This window comes from Delphinapterus leucas, chromosome 2 (genome assembly GCF_059928025.1).
Source record: "Delphinapterus leucas isolate spDelLeu-1000000601 "Yukka" chromosome 2, BTC_Dleu_Yukka2, whole genome shotgun sequence".
Lineage (NCBI taxonomy): Eukaryota > Metazoa > Chordata > Mammalia > Artiodactyla > Monodontidae > Delphinapterus > Delphinapterus leucas.
Genome location: NC_143130.1, coordinates 182,287,028 through 182,299,416, shown reverse-complemented (window position 1 = coordinate 182,299,416; position 12,389 = coordinate 182,287,028). Strand labels below are relative to the sequence as shown.

At 35.5% G+C, this 12,389-nt stretch overlaps 1 pseudogene; it reads right to left on the bottom strand.

The window, feature by feature from the left end:
- Nucleotides 1–5,141: 5,141 nt before the first annotated feature.
- LOC149750395 (protein TASOR 2 pseudogene) overlaps nt 5,142–12,389 on the bottom strand; it is a 29,317-nt pseudogene continuing 22,069 nt past the window's right edge.

Below are 12,389 nucleotides of genomic sequence, written 5' to 3'. Positions count from 1 at the left end.
CATTTAAAAATTTCTGAGATCATCAGTTGCAGGTGCCCCATGAAACTGTGAACAAGGTCTCAATGTTTTAGGGGTTAAAAAAATATATAAAGGTTTCTCATTTTGACAACTTAAATCAATGAATGTTGCTTTCTAAATTCGTCTCTTATAACTGAAATCACACTGCTTTATAAGCAGCTACTCGTTTTCTGTTATTTACTATTTAAAAAGTGGCATTGTGGGACAGGGTGAGAGGAAAGCTTTTCACTGAATACCTGTTGTATTATTTTGAAGCTTTTTTTAAAAAAACATATTCATAGATCATCTATAAAATGAATTCAAAAAAAGCTTTGTCCGTAAAGGAAAGCAAAAAGCAGTTATTTTCTCTGACTTTAGATAGCTGTCTTTGGCAAGGACTATGTGTAGCAAATGATCTGCAAAGAACATTATCACAGACTGATAATCTTTCATTTTTAAAAGAAAAATTACATAGAAGCACATTTAGTCTTTACCTTAATTAGATTAAAAATTACAACATAACCAGACTTCCCATGATACCAAGGTCTTGCATGAAGATAGTCTGAGTATTTGGAAATGTATACACCTATAAAAGTATAAAAATAGATTAATTTACACTTTAAAAAGATTATTTACACATGGGTTACCTTTAACTGAACAAGACAACACAAAAGACAAATAAATGCTAACATTAAAAAACTATTTTGAAACTGCTTACCTTTTAAAAACTATTTGAGATATTCTAAAGGTATGGAAACATTAGAGCTAAGATACAATACATCTGTTCGACAACCAGTTTTCTATTTGGGTATGGTAAGTGAAAAGGGATAAGAGTATCACATGTTTGGAAAAGTCTTCGTGAGTCTGTTTTTTCTCCATGCAATCATTCAGTGAAAAGGCCTATAGTAATCTGATTCTCAAGTTATTTTTTGCAAAACATCTCAGTAAGTACTCATATTTAAGAATGTGTGCTGAGGTCTACTACACTGCAGCTGTGTGCCAGGCAGCAGTGCCACAAAGGGAAATACAACGAGGTCCTGCCTTCAAGCAGCTTATTCTGCTGGGCTGTGAATTCCAGGGAGGCGGGGGTTATATCTGTTTTGTTCACCACTGTAGCCACATCACAGCCCACTGCAGCTTAATAGAGAAGTGAGTCTCAAGAGGGGAGAGACTCCTTTAAGTTACGACAGGAGAAGAGGATCCCCACCCGGCAGCAGCAGTGAGAATAAGGAGGAAAGGACACATTTCAGAGATATTCCTGAAGTATCTCTTTTGAAACATAAAAGACAATGGTGAGGACATGGATATAGCAGACAGAGCAATAAACTTGTGGCCAGGAGATTGGGTTCCAGTTCCAGGTTTTTCACTTACTGCTAATAATAACCATGTGACTGAGGAGTATGTCACTTAAGCGGGCAAGGTGGGCATGAGTATAGATACATAAATCACAGGGTTCTCAGGAAGATTTAAAAAGATCCATAAACTTTTAAAACTATAATACACTACAGTAATATAAAGGATTACTTTCATACACAGAACTATCCATTTCTATTTGAGCCCAAAACTATAGAACACACACAGGCAGTAGTGCTATTTTATTATTACCCCCAGTACATGTGATGAAGAAGATTGTGTATTTATAGGAGCAATCCAGCCTCTATCTACTCCACCACCCTACTGAAGCCAGCCTCTCAAACATCAACAATAAACTCATGTGACTGCAGTAAAGCGCAAAAATGGCCTTAATTTTTAGAGATGTAAGCTGAGGTGTTTGCTTGTAATTCACTTTCACAATTTTCAGAAAAAAAAACTTTTTTAAACAAATGAAGAGAATAATGCAAAACATTATCTGTTAAACGTAGGTGATAGGTATATTATACTATGCTCTCTACTTTTTCTATGTTAGCATTTTTCATAATGAAAAGAAGGGGGGGTTAAAAAGAGTAGGGGAGAAGGAAAAAAAGGTTTTAGGTAAACTGTTATTGGGGTTATGAACTTATCCCCTTTCATGTCCTTTAGAAGAGCTGAATATAAGTTTAAAAAAACATTTGTTTTACACAGAGTTACCATATGAGCCAGCAATTCCACTCCTAGGTATAAACCCAACAGAAATGAAAAAACATGTCCACATAAAGACCTGGACAAGAACGTACATAGTACCATTTTTTTATAATAGCCAAAAAGTAGAAACAACCAAATGTCCATCAAGTGCTGAATGGATAAAGAAAATGCGGTACAGTGGAATATTATTCAGTCAAAAAAGGAATGAAGTATATGCTACAACATGGATGAATCTCAAAAACACTAAGCTAAGTAAAACAGTTAGTCACAAAAGGTCATATACGATCCCATCTACATGGAATGTCTGGAATAGGCCAATCCATAGGGGCAAAAAGTAGAGTACTGGTTGCTTAGGCTGGTGGGAGTGGGGAGTGACTGATGAAAATGGTCTAAAATTGATTGTGCTGATGGCTGCATATTCATTTTAGTGAATATGCTAAAAAAAAAATTGTATACTTTAAACAGGTGAAACGAATGGTATGTGAATGTTATCTCAATAAAGTTGTTATTTAAAAGAAATGGTCAGCAGGAATGTAGCCATGGAGCCCAGTAATCCTTCTCAGTGCTGATCTCCAACTTCTGTAGCATCTGACACTGCTAACACCCCTCCTTACAGCCTTCTGTTCTCTGTGAAACTCCACCTCCTGATTCTTCATCCCCTGGACTGCTCTCAACTCCCTCTTCCTAGCCTTGCCCCGTGGCCCCATCCCTTGCTCCCATAACCACCTGAAAGTTCTGCTCTTGCCATCTTTGCTGCCCCATGTAACAATGTTTTTGGCTTCAGCTAACACCCACCCGCTGCCACCTTGAACCCCAACCTCCAGTTCTAATCCCTTTTCCAACTATTTTTACCACCAGCAGGACAGCTTTCAGAAACACTTATGACCACCTCATTATTTCTCAAATTTAGCTCACTGAAGTAGTAGTGTTCATTTAGGTGTAAGCTCCAAGCTAAGCACTTGACACAGTCTCATGTAATCCTCACAGCAAATCTAGATGATAGTTTCATCTATTTTACAGATGAGGAAAGTGAAGCTTAAAGAAATTAGTGCTAATCCACATTCTTGACAGTAAGATTACCTTTCTCTTTTAACTCAACAGCTTCCCTACAATTTCCTCTCCTCCGTGTCTCTCTTCTACTGACAATATCAGTGCAGTGTAAGTTACCTTACATTTGATTCTTTGTTACTCCTCACATTCCACAGTTGCCAAGGTGCGTCAGTTCCCTCTATTATGTGTTCCTACTGCCATTATGATAATTCAGAAGAAATCCTCACTAGCCCCAGATGACTGCACTGAACTCTTGGCACTGAAAGATACCTTCAGTACCTTTTCTAGTCCAACCATCCTTTTAAAAAAGATAACTCCTATTAGAAAACCTTAAGTCTTAGACTCAAAGCTCATTTATATGTTTAAAGGTCTGCTTCCAAAGATCACTATTTATCATCAATGAAACTAGCATTTAACACAGGTATCTTATGTAACTAACTAAACCCCACTTCACCTTGTAAAAGAGATTCCTTTTCCTTACAGACGTACCTCTCCCTGGGTCACCCAGAGTGCTGATAGCACTGCTGCCAACACAGAGTCCACGCTGACATACCAACTTTGCCTTAAACAAAAGATCGTACTTTGCTTATCATATCGTTCTTGGGAGGGTCCATGAAATAACTCTATAATCTATATACAGACTTTCAATACAGAATCTGTACGTTCTATGCATTCATGGCACAAAGCAAGCTTACGTAAGGCAATTGTGTTTTAGTTAATATTAACAGCTCAAACTTTTTCGTGAAATTTTATTATTTCTGTTAACAAAAATGTCACCAGCAAAACCAAATTAAACAAGCTCACAGATAAGTCCTCTCTTGAAGATTTCTTTTTCAATTACAGCTTGGGAATCACTAAATTTGAAAATGTCTTCTCCGCAAATGCTTTTTTTTTTTTTTTTTTTTTAGTATGAATCCATAACATATCTTATTTGGAAGTTAAACAAACTCTCTAGTATTACTATATAATCCATAAGTTATATGGTAATGTTAATTATTCTTCAGCAAATCTATCCCTGTTCTTTAAAAATCATGACCTCAACCGAAATACTACCTTTGAATTACTTTAAGTTGGATTATAGATCTCTAGCATTGCTGAACTGTATCTAGAAGCCACACACATCTCTGGAGACATACCTGCACACAGTAGTTTCCTTCTCCACAATTTAGGTACAACCAACAATATGGATGTTCAATTTTCAAAATAAGGCATGAAACAATTCCAAGTAACTAGAATGCTGAACGTGTTCATCTTGTCCCCAAAATCATGTAATTTAAACTTGAAAAACCTCCACAAGAAATAGAAAATATCTATCTAAACAATGATCGAGAATAGAAAATATCCATTCACTCCATTAAAAGTCATTATTAATACTTAAGGAATCTGTATTAATCAAAATCTCACCACGAGCTTACAAATGTATTCAAGATAAAACTAAAGAAAACCTATGGAAAGTTGTAGAAATCCAATCTCTTTCATGACGAGCTTTCACTGTCATTTACATTGCCACCAAACTAACAAAAAAGACTGATGAACTGGTAATCTTACAAACTTTATAGACCTAAAATACCAATATTTAACTTTAATGATATAATTAATTTTGTACATTAACATCACAAAATTACTTTTCTACGATCGAATTCCCTTACCTGATTTTCAGTTTCAAACAGAAGAAACCCGTAAGTTTCTTGAAGTTCTTCGTGAGTACAGTTACTTGCTTTTTTTTCTTGGTAAAGAGTTTTGTACCGTATAAGGAGAGAATAATCAAATGTTATAAACATGTTATTTTGCCTTGAAAATTAACTTTTAAAAATGCATCATCTGAATTCCTCCTGCTAAAAGACTAATGACATTTATTATTTTTCTATTCCCTAGAATATATTATAATTACCTTTCAAGTGACTATTTCCAAGGATCTTTTATTTCAGCTGAAATGGGATAGCTAAAAAGAACTAGGCTTATATATCAAAAATAATGGGTCTCTTTCTTTAAAACTAAAATAAAACAGACACAGTGTGTACCAAGCACCTCACCTCATTTAAGAAAATGTCATTTTTCACCAGTCACTTGACTGTACTGAAAACCATGCTCAGATGCAGAGTCCAAGTAAGAAGTATGGAGAATTGAAACTGCCCTCTGGAAGAGAGAGTCTGAACTCAAGGACACTGTCTCAAAAACTGCAAAACACAAACAAAAATAATGCAACTGTTTAAGATAACCAAAGGATGGGGAAAAGTGGCACACTAAATATCACTGAATACTGATACAGGAAATATATCATCTATGATAATAGGAAATAATCATCTATTTCCTTCCTGTATGATTAAGACATTTACAATGTGTTTTGGCTACCATATCTGGACTATCTTAAAAGATCTCACATGTGAAAATAACCTAAATGGATTATAACTGAGGGTGAATGACTTTTAATGCAAGAATAAATCCCTTTTGGTTTCAAGCTGGGCGCTGTAGCCACACTGGGTAAAAGCAGATGCAACTGTAGTGTCAAGTTGGTGGTCAGCAACTGCTTAGACCAATTCTTCTCATTCTTAAATTTTTTTAAACCTAAGCCACATTTTGATAAACTTACCCTTCCTGTCTTCTCACCAAATCCCCAAGGAAGTCTGTTAGGTTCCTTGGAAGGAGCCTACTACTGCACACTCAGCAAACACATTAGAAATCATGTTTCTTTGGGGCTTCCTCACCAGCCTGTACATGTCTATTAAAATTTACTTCTTATGGGCTGTATTATAAAATCATCATTTTACAAAAATAAAACTTTATTACTTTTCTTGAAAGTGCTTTCTTCAAACCATACCCATGTGTTATCCCAAAGATGCTGGTATACCCCTCCCATGAGAGGCATGCTTCCTAATTGAGAACTACTGACTCAATCCAGTAATTCTCTTGATTGAGCCCTTGTGTCTTTTGATTTTACCAGTCCTCACTTAGCAAGAACTGAGCCTAATGAGTTCTCATAACATTGAACTATTTGATTTGTTTACTCCTTTCTATTTACATCCTCTCTATTCTCTTTAACAAGGTTGGGGGGGCGGATACACACTGATTATTTGTAAATAATAGAGAGAATAATTTATGTAAGACTGGAAGTTTGGGCCTTACAGTATAAATAAGTACATTAATCTGGCTTCCTACTTATACCAGGACTCTGCCAATTACACTAGAGTTCAAAAGTTAAAGAAAACATAAGCTTTTTAATTAAAATTAATTTATGAACAACAGATTAAAAAACCCTAGACTATTACAGAAATCAAAACAAACATTTCAGTAAAATTCATTTGGACTAAACTGTCCTAATGCTTCAATTCCCAAGGTAATTTAAAAATGATTTTGATAATAATACTTCATCGTATCAAAAATAAAAGATTATAAATAGCAAGGAAAGAAAGAAAAGAGGATGAAACACTTAAGAATATTCTGAAGTTGGCACATCTGATCTATATCGATTGTATCTGACTTTGATTTTTCCTCAGTTTCACCTTCTCTCTTTCAATATCGGTATACCAGTGCTGTGAAAAATATGGATATTCTAAAGAGATTCAAACAGCAAAACACCAGTGATAACAATTTAAAAATTATGGCTTTCTTTAGCTACTTCCTCAAAACAAACTGGGAAGCCTATGCACTTGCAAACTCCTTTTACAAATAATCTGTACAGCTAGCTCAAATGCAAATCAGGATTCCTTTAAAAATTATAATTTTGGAAACCTAGTATTTAAATTTTTTAAAAGGCAATATAATATTTAAAGAATCTAATTATACCATGAGGCTCAATATTTGTGAAAGATGTTGCTTACAAGTGAAAGAAATAAAAGTTGTCATAGCTTTGGAAATGACCAATCTATGATTATCAACTTCCCTAAATTCTGCAAGATGTTAATAGATTATAAGTTTCACAAGTACTGAATACTACATATATCCCCAATTTTGAGCATCAACGCACAATAATAAACTGAAAACTGTGAGAAATAATGCAATTTAAAAGACCCCATCTAATACAATGTGGGGAGTACTGCTCCCAATAAAGCTAGGACTAATGGTAATGATTTAAAATAAACAAGGAGGAACAAGTAAGAAATGACTTATTTTGTACTTTTATACTGTAACTTCTAAAACCATTTATTTATGGTTAAAAATGCTTCCTTTTTATGTCAGCACTCTCCAAATAGCCATATGTTAGAAAAGTAATAATTTTACAGTTGGCAGAAGGAAAAGCATATCAAAAGAGAAGTTAATGGAAAACCACAGTAAACCCTGAAGCTTTCATGACTTCATAATAAATGACCTCAATTATACTCTCAAGAAAGCACAAGTTTCCTGCTCTATAATTAAGGACATAATGAGAATTTTACTGATAAATCATTTGACGTTGTCTCTTCCCACACAATGCGCTTTCATTTAACCGCCTAAAACAAGCGTACAAAACGAGGAGCATTAAATAAATGGATAGTTTCATATTTTGCTGAGCAATGCACATGCTCTAGTTTAACATTCAAGATGATCAGAATATTAAGAGAAAGAAGAGGGGGCTATTCCACAAAGAAATCTAAAGCAACATCTAAGAAGGTAACTTGAAAAGTACCTGTCTGTAAAGCATAAAGAGTGTCCCTTACTGTTTAAGTGATCAACAAAGAGCACATGGAAAAAACTGAAGTTGAATCAAAATGGCTCTGAAAACTGAGTTAATATTCTTTCCTGTAGCACCTGGCTTTGGGCACGTTTCTCTGCCATTTGTGGATTGGATCTTAAAAGTCAGGTCAAGCTTGGGTTTCCCTGGTGGCACAGTGGTTGAGAGTCCGCCTGCCGACGCAGGGGACACGGGTTCGTGTCCCGGTCCGGGAAGATCCCACATGCCGCGGAGCGGCTGGGCCCGTGAGCCATGGCCGCTGAGCCTGTGCGTCCGGAGCCTGTGCTCCGCAATGGGAGAGGCCACAACAGTGAGAGGCCTGCGCACTGCAAAAAAAAAAAAAAAAAAAAAAAGTTAGGTCAAGCTTGACACAACAAGTTGGATTCTGCTCAAAGCGCCCTGCATCAATCTCCCCCATCTCAAAATCCATGACAGGGATACTGAGTGTCTGATTTCGGGACACTTTTTTCTCTCTTTATAACTTCTAATAAGAGAGATAAAAAAATTATAAACCAGCTTCTGATGCTATACCACAGGTATCTATTTTCCATTCTATAAGCATCTGGTCTGAAAGCAAATAATGAGATGAACAAACGTCAACAACTTAGGTGTCACAGTAATCTAACAGAATCTAGCCACTTCTACATCTCCCCCAGACTTACATGACCACAACTCCTGTTTGTGAATTAAGCAATAGCACTTATCAGAGACAGAAACACTAAGAACCCAACAATATGTGCCATTAAAGGCCCTTATTAGTAGAAGGCAACCTACACCTTTTAATACTCTCCATGCCTATATACTGTATCTCCTCTAAGTAGGTCATTTGACAGTTGTTGAAGGAACAGCCCATTCTTTAATCACCTAATCCTAAAATGTACTACCCTTACCTTTAAGATATCAAAGGACTGCCAGTTTAAGATATATACAGCTTTTTTAGAACACAATTTGGCAGAAAGTAACAAAAACTTAAATGGGCATACCAAATAACCATTCCATTTCTGGGAATCTGTTCCTCAGAAATATTAGCATAAGTGCAGGGGTTATATGTCCAAGGGTGTTCCATGCACCAACACCTATAACAGCAAAAACACTGGAGACAACCTAAATTGCCATCAATAGGGAAACACCTTGCACTTACTAAATAAAAACAAAGTAAATCTGTATATACTGACGTACAAAGATATCTATTGTATACTACTGAGTGAATAATATGTATTATCTGTCATTTTGGTAAAAAAAAAAAACCATAAAAAATTATGTGTTTGGAAGTATACAGAAAAAGATGTAGAAAAGATGGGAAATCCAACCGTTAACAGTATATACACCAATGGTGATTGGGGAGTGGACAAAAAGGAGAACTTATACTTTTGCCTTATATATATCACTACAATTTAGATTTTTCTTACATAAGCATGTATTACTTCTACTATTTAAAATATCTCAATTTAAAATCAAGTAAAATAAATCATAATTTCAAAGAAATACAAATAGAGGAGTGTGACAATTTCTCTTGAACACACACACCTTTTCTGATGCAATTTGCAAACTTAATCACCTATCAATTTTGGACTAATAATTATAAGAAATCTGTAGCTACTGGAAGTTAGAATTTTTAAAAAAGTCCTTTCATTTTACATGATCTAAATTAAAATCTAAAAAACTGTACTGTGCAGCTTTGGATTCATTAGTAATAGCTTATAGCATTTAGTTTAGTACCCACTCTTCTCTGATATGAACCTTGTCTCGGGAATGTAGCTGGGAGGGTGGTCTTAATTCATTTGCACCAAGTATACCCCCGGACTTCTTGACATAGTCCTGTTCTCTGCTAATGTCATAAATGCTAAAATGAAAAAAGAAAAAATTAAATCATAAAGTGAATAGTTCTATTTCAGGCATATCTACTATATAAATAAATGTTTACTGAGCATCTAGTTTGCATTAGGTACAATTTTGTGATGTTTCCCTTCTTTGTCAAGTCTCCAGAGCTAAAGGCTAAATTTGCTGTATAAGAAGTAGTAACACACATAGATTGAAGTGGTTTTCCCCCAATTCTTTAATTTCTAAAGAAAATTTTCTTCGCAGAGATAAACAGGAATCAATTTTGCCTCATTGAAAAAACCCTTTCAAAATGCACAGATTATAGAACCACACCCATGTTCTACTGGCTGGAAATAATAAAATCAAATAGAACACAAATAAAACCTCTCCCCACCCCTACATAAGTAATATTTGATTCACCCTTCATTAAACAAAACTATTAGTGATGACTATTATGTGCCTAGTACTATGCTATACCCTGCATTTTATCAAGACAAACGAGAAAAAGTCTCTATGATGAAAGTGTCCCGGTGGCCTGGAGATCTTAGAATGCGCTCACAAAATACTCCTAGAGTGAGTGTGTGACCTTTGGAAAGCAAGGGCTGTATCTCCTGGTGACAGTGGTCTCAAAGAGGAAAGCAGAGCTGGAAGTAAAGACCCTCCCAAACCAGATTACACTTGCAACTTAGAAAAGGAGTAGCAACAAAGGCACCATATTTTTAAAAACAATCCTCAGCTTCAGGAGCAGAGGAGGGAACCCTTAAGCCTGAAAACTGCTCTGTTGCATCCGTACACTGGGCTCAAACACATCTTCAGAGCTAGAATAAGATGAAGGCAGGGAGAGGGCATCTTTTCCTTTGTCCTCGGTGAGAAAGCTTTCCCAGAATTCTCTCTGCAGGCACCCCATTCTCAACTCATTGGCCAGAACTGAGTCACACGTTTATTCCTAAAACAATCACTAACCAAAGAGAGTGGAATTACCATAATGAGCTTAGAGTAACTAAGAGTCACACAGCCCCCCACTCTCACCCGCCCAAGCTGCTCCTGAAGCATGGGATCACCCCAAAAGCTAGACAAAATTGTGGTTTGGGGGAAGGGAAGAAAAAGGGAGGTGATTACTGGGAAGGCAGTCAACAACATTATCACACTAAGGTCTCAACAAGTTAGTGGTAGGTCTGCACTAGAATCCTGGTCTCCTGAATCCCAATTTAATTCTCCCCTCTTGACATAATGAACGATATAATCAATATTGCTACTTTTTCTAAAGAATCTTAAATATATTCACACAGTTCTACCTCAAATCCTTTTTGAAAAAAGGTGTACTATTATAAAACTATACATGCTATTTTTTGTAAAGTATACTGAATTTCTCAAATAATGAACTGCTTGCAGTTCCTCATGTGTATCGTGTTTCCACCTCTGCATTTGCTATTTCTATTGCCCTGAAAATGTATACACTAGTGCCCTTTTTTGGCTTATCATTTGAATACTTACTTAGATTTCAGGTATCAGTACCTCTCTGAAACCCTTCATGACATATCCCATCTCAATGACACTGGCTGTTGGTATCACTGGCTACCCACTGTATCATGTTCCAGATTCTCCCACATATCTATAGTACTGATTTCGTTATAGATTTTTCTTCCTGCCACTGGCTTAGATGAAAAACTTTCTTGACTGGACCTTTATTTTCTAAATACTTTCTCACTCTTTTTGTCTAATTGTTGTGGCTATTCTATTTTTTAGGAGAGTTCTTCAGCTTTATTATCTAATCCTTTCTTGCTTCCTGAATAATTTCTCTCCCTTTTTTAAAAAAAGAATCTCTTCTTTTACGTAAGTTGTATTTTCTCTTTTCTTTTTAAAAGATACCACAGTTTACAGATACTTCTATTTCTATTCCACCCATATTCCTGCCCTGAGAAGTACTTGGTACCTCTAAATCCTGAGCCTTTTCCAGATTCTGTGGAGGGAATCGGCTTGCTTCTCTTGTTGGCTTACCTCTCTTCAGCCTTCAGCATTCTCTAATCCACTAAATCATTTAGTAATTGACCACCTTCTTTTGTAGTTTCCCAAATACTGATTTCATTTATCTTCTCCTTTCTCACTCTCTTGATCTTTGTGGATTTATATCTTTACTCTGTTACTATGATCTTAGTGGAATTTCCAGAGGAGTGTACAACTGGAGGTGTCACAGACATAACTGAAGTGTCTACTTAATGTAAGTCTTAATTTCTTCAATCAAAAAATGTGCAATATACCACCTACCATGGTAGCTACTATCACCATTATTTTTATTTTAACTTTTATAATTATGAAGACCTCATTTTATTTACTTATGTATTTATCACAGAACTAATTACATATCAAATCTTCAACAAATATTAATTTTAAAAGAATTAATTTTTAGTGTGTATTAACGCAATAACCATTGACTCAAATACATGAAAAGAACAGTCCAAGTAGATCTTCAACGATTTCTTTCAGAGTATTTATCATGGTTTATAATTACATAATCATAATTATTTCACTAATGTCTATTTACCTAATAAACCAAGCCTTATGAGGACAGGAATCATGTCTGTTTTGTCTACTTGTGATTACCCAGCATCAGCCCAATGCCTGGCACGCAGTGAATGTTCAGTAAATATGTATTTGATAATTAAATGAAAGAATAATACTTATGCAATTTAATCTGTTCCAAAACTCAGAAAAAGAGCTTCCCGATTTTTTTTATAAAGCAGTCAAATGCTAACACCAAAATCTGACAAAGAAAATACTAAGAAAGGAAACTATAGATCTCACGAATATTGAT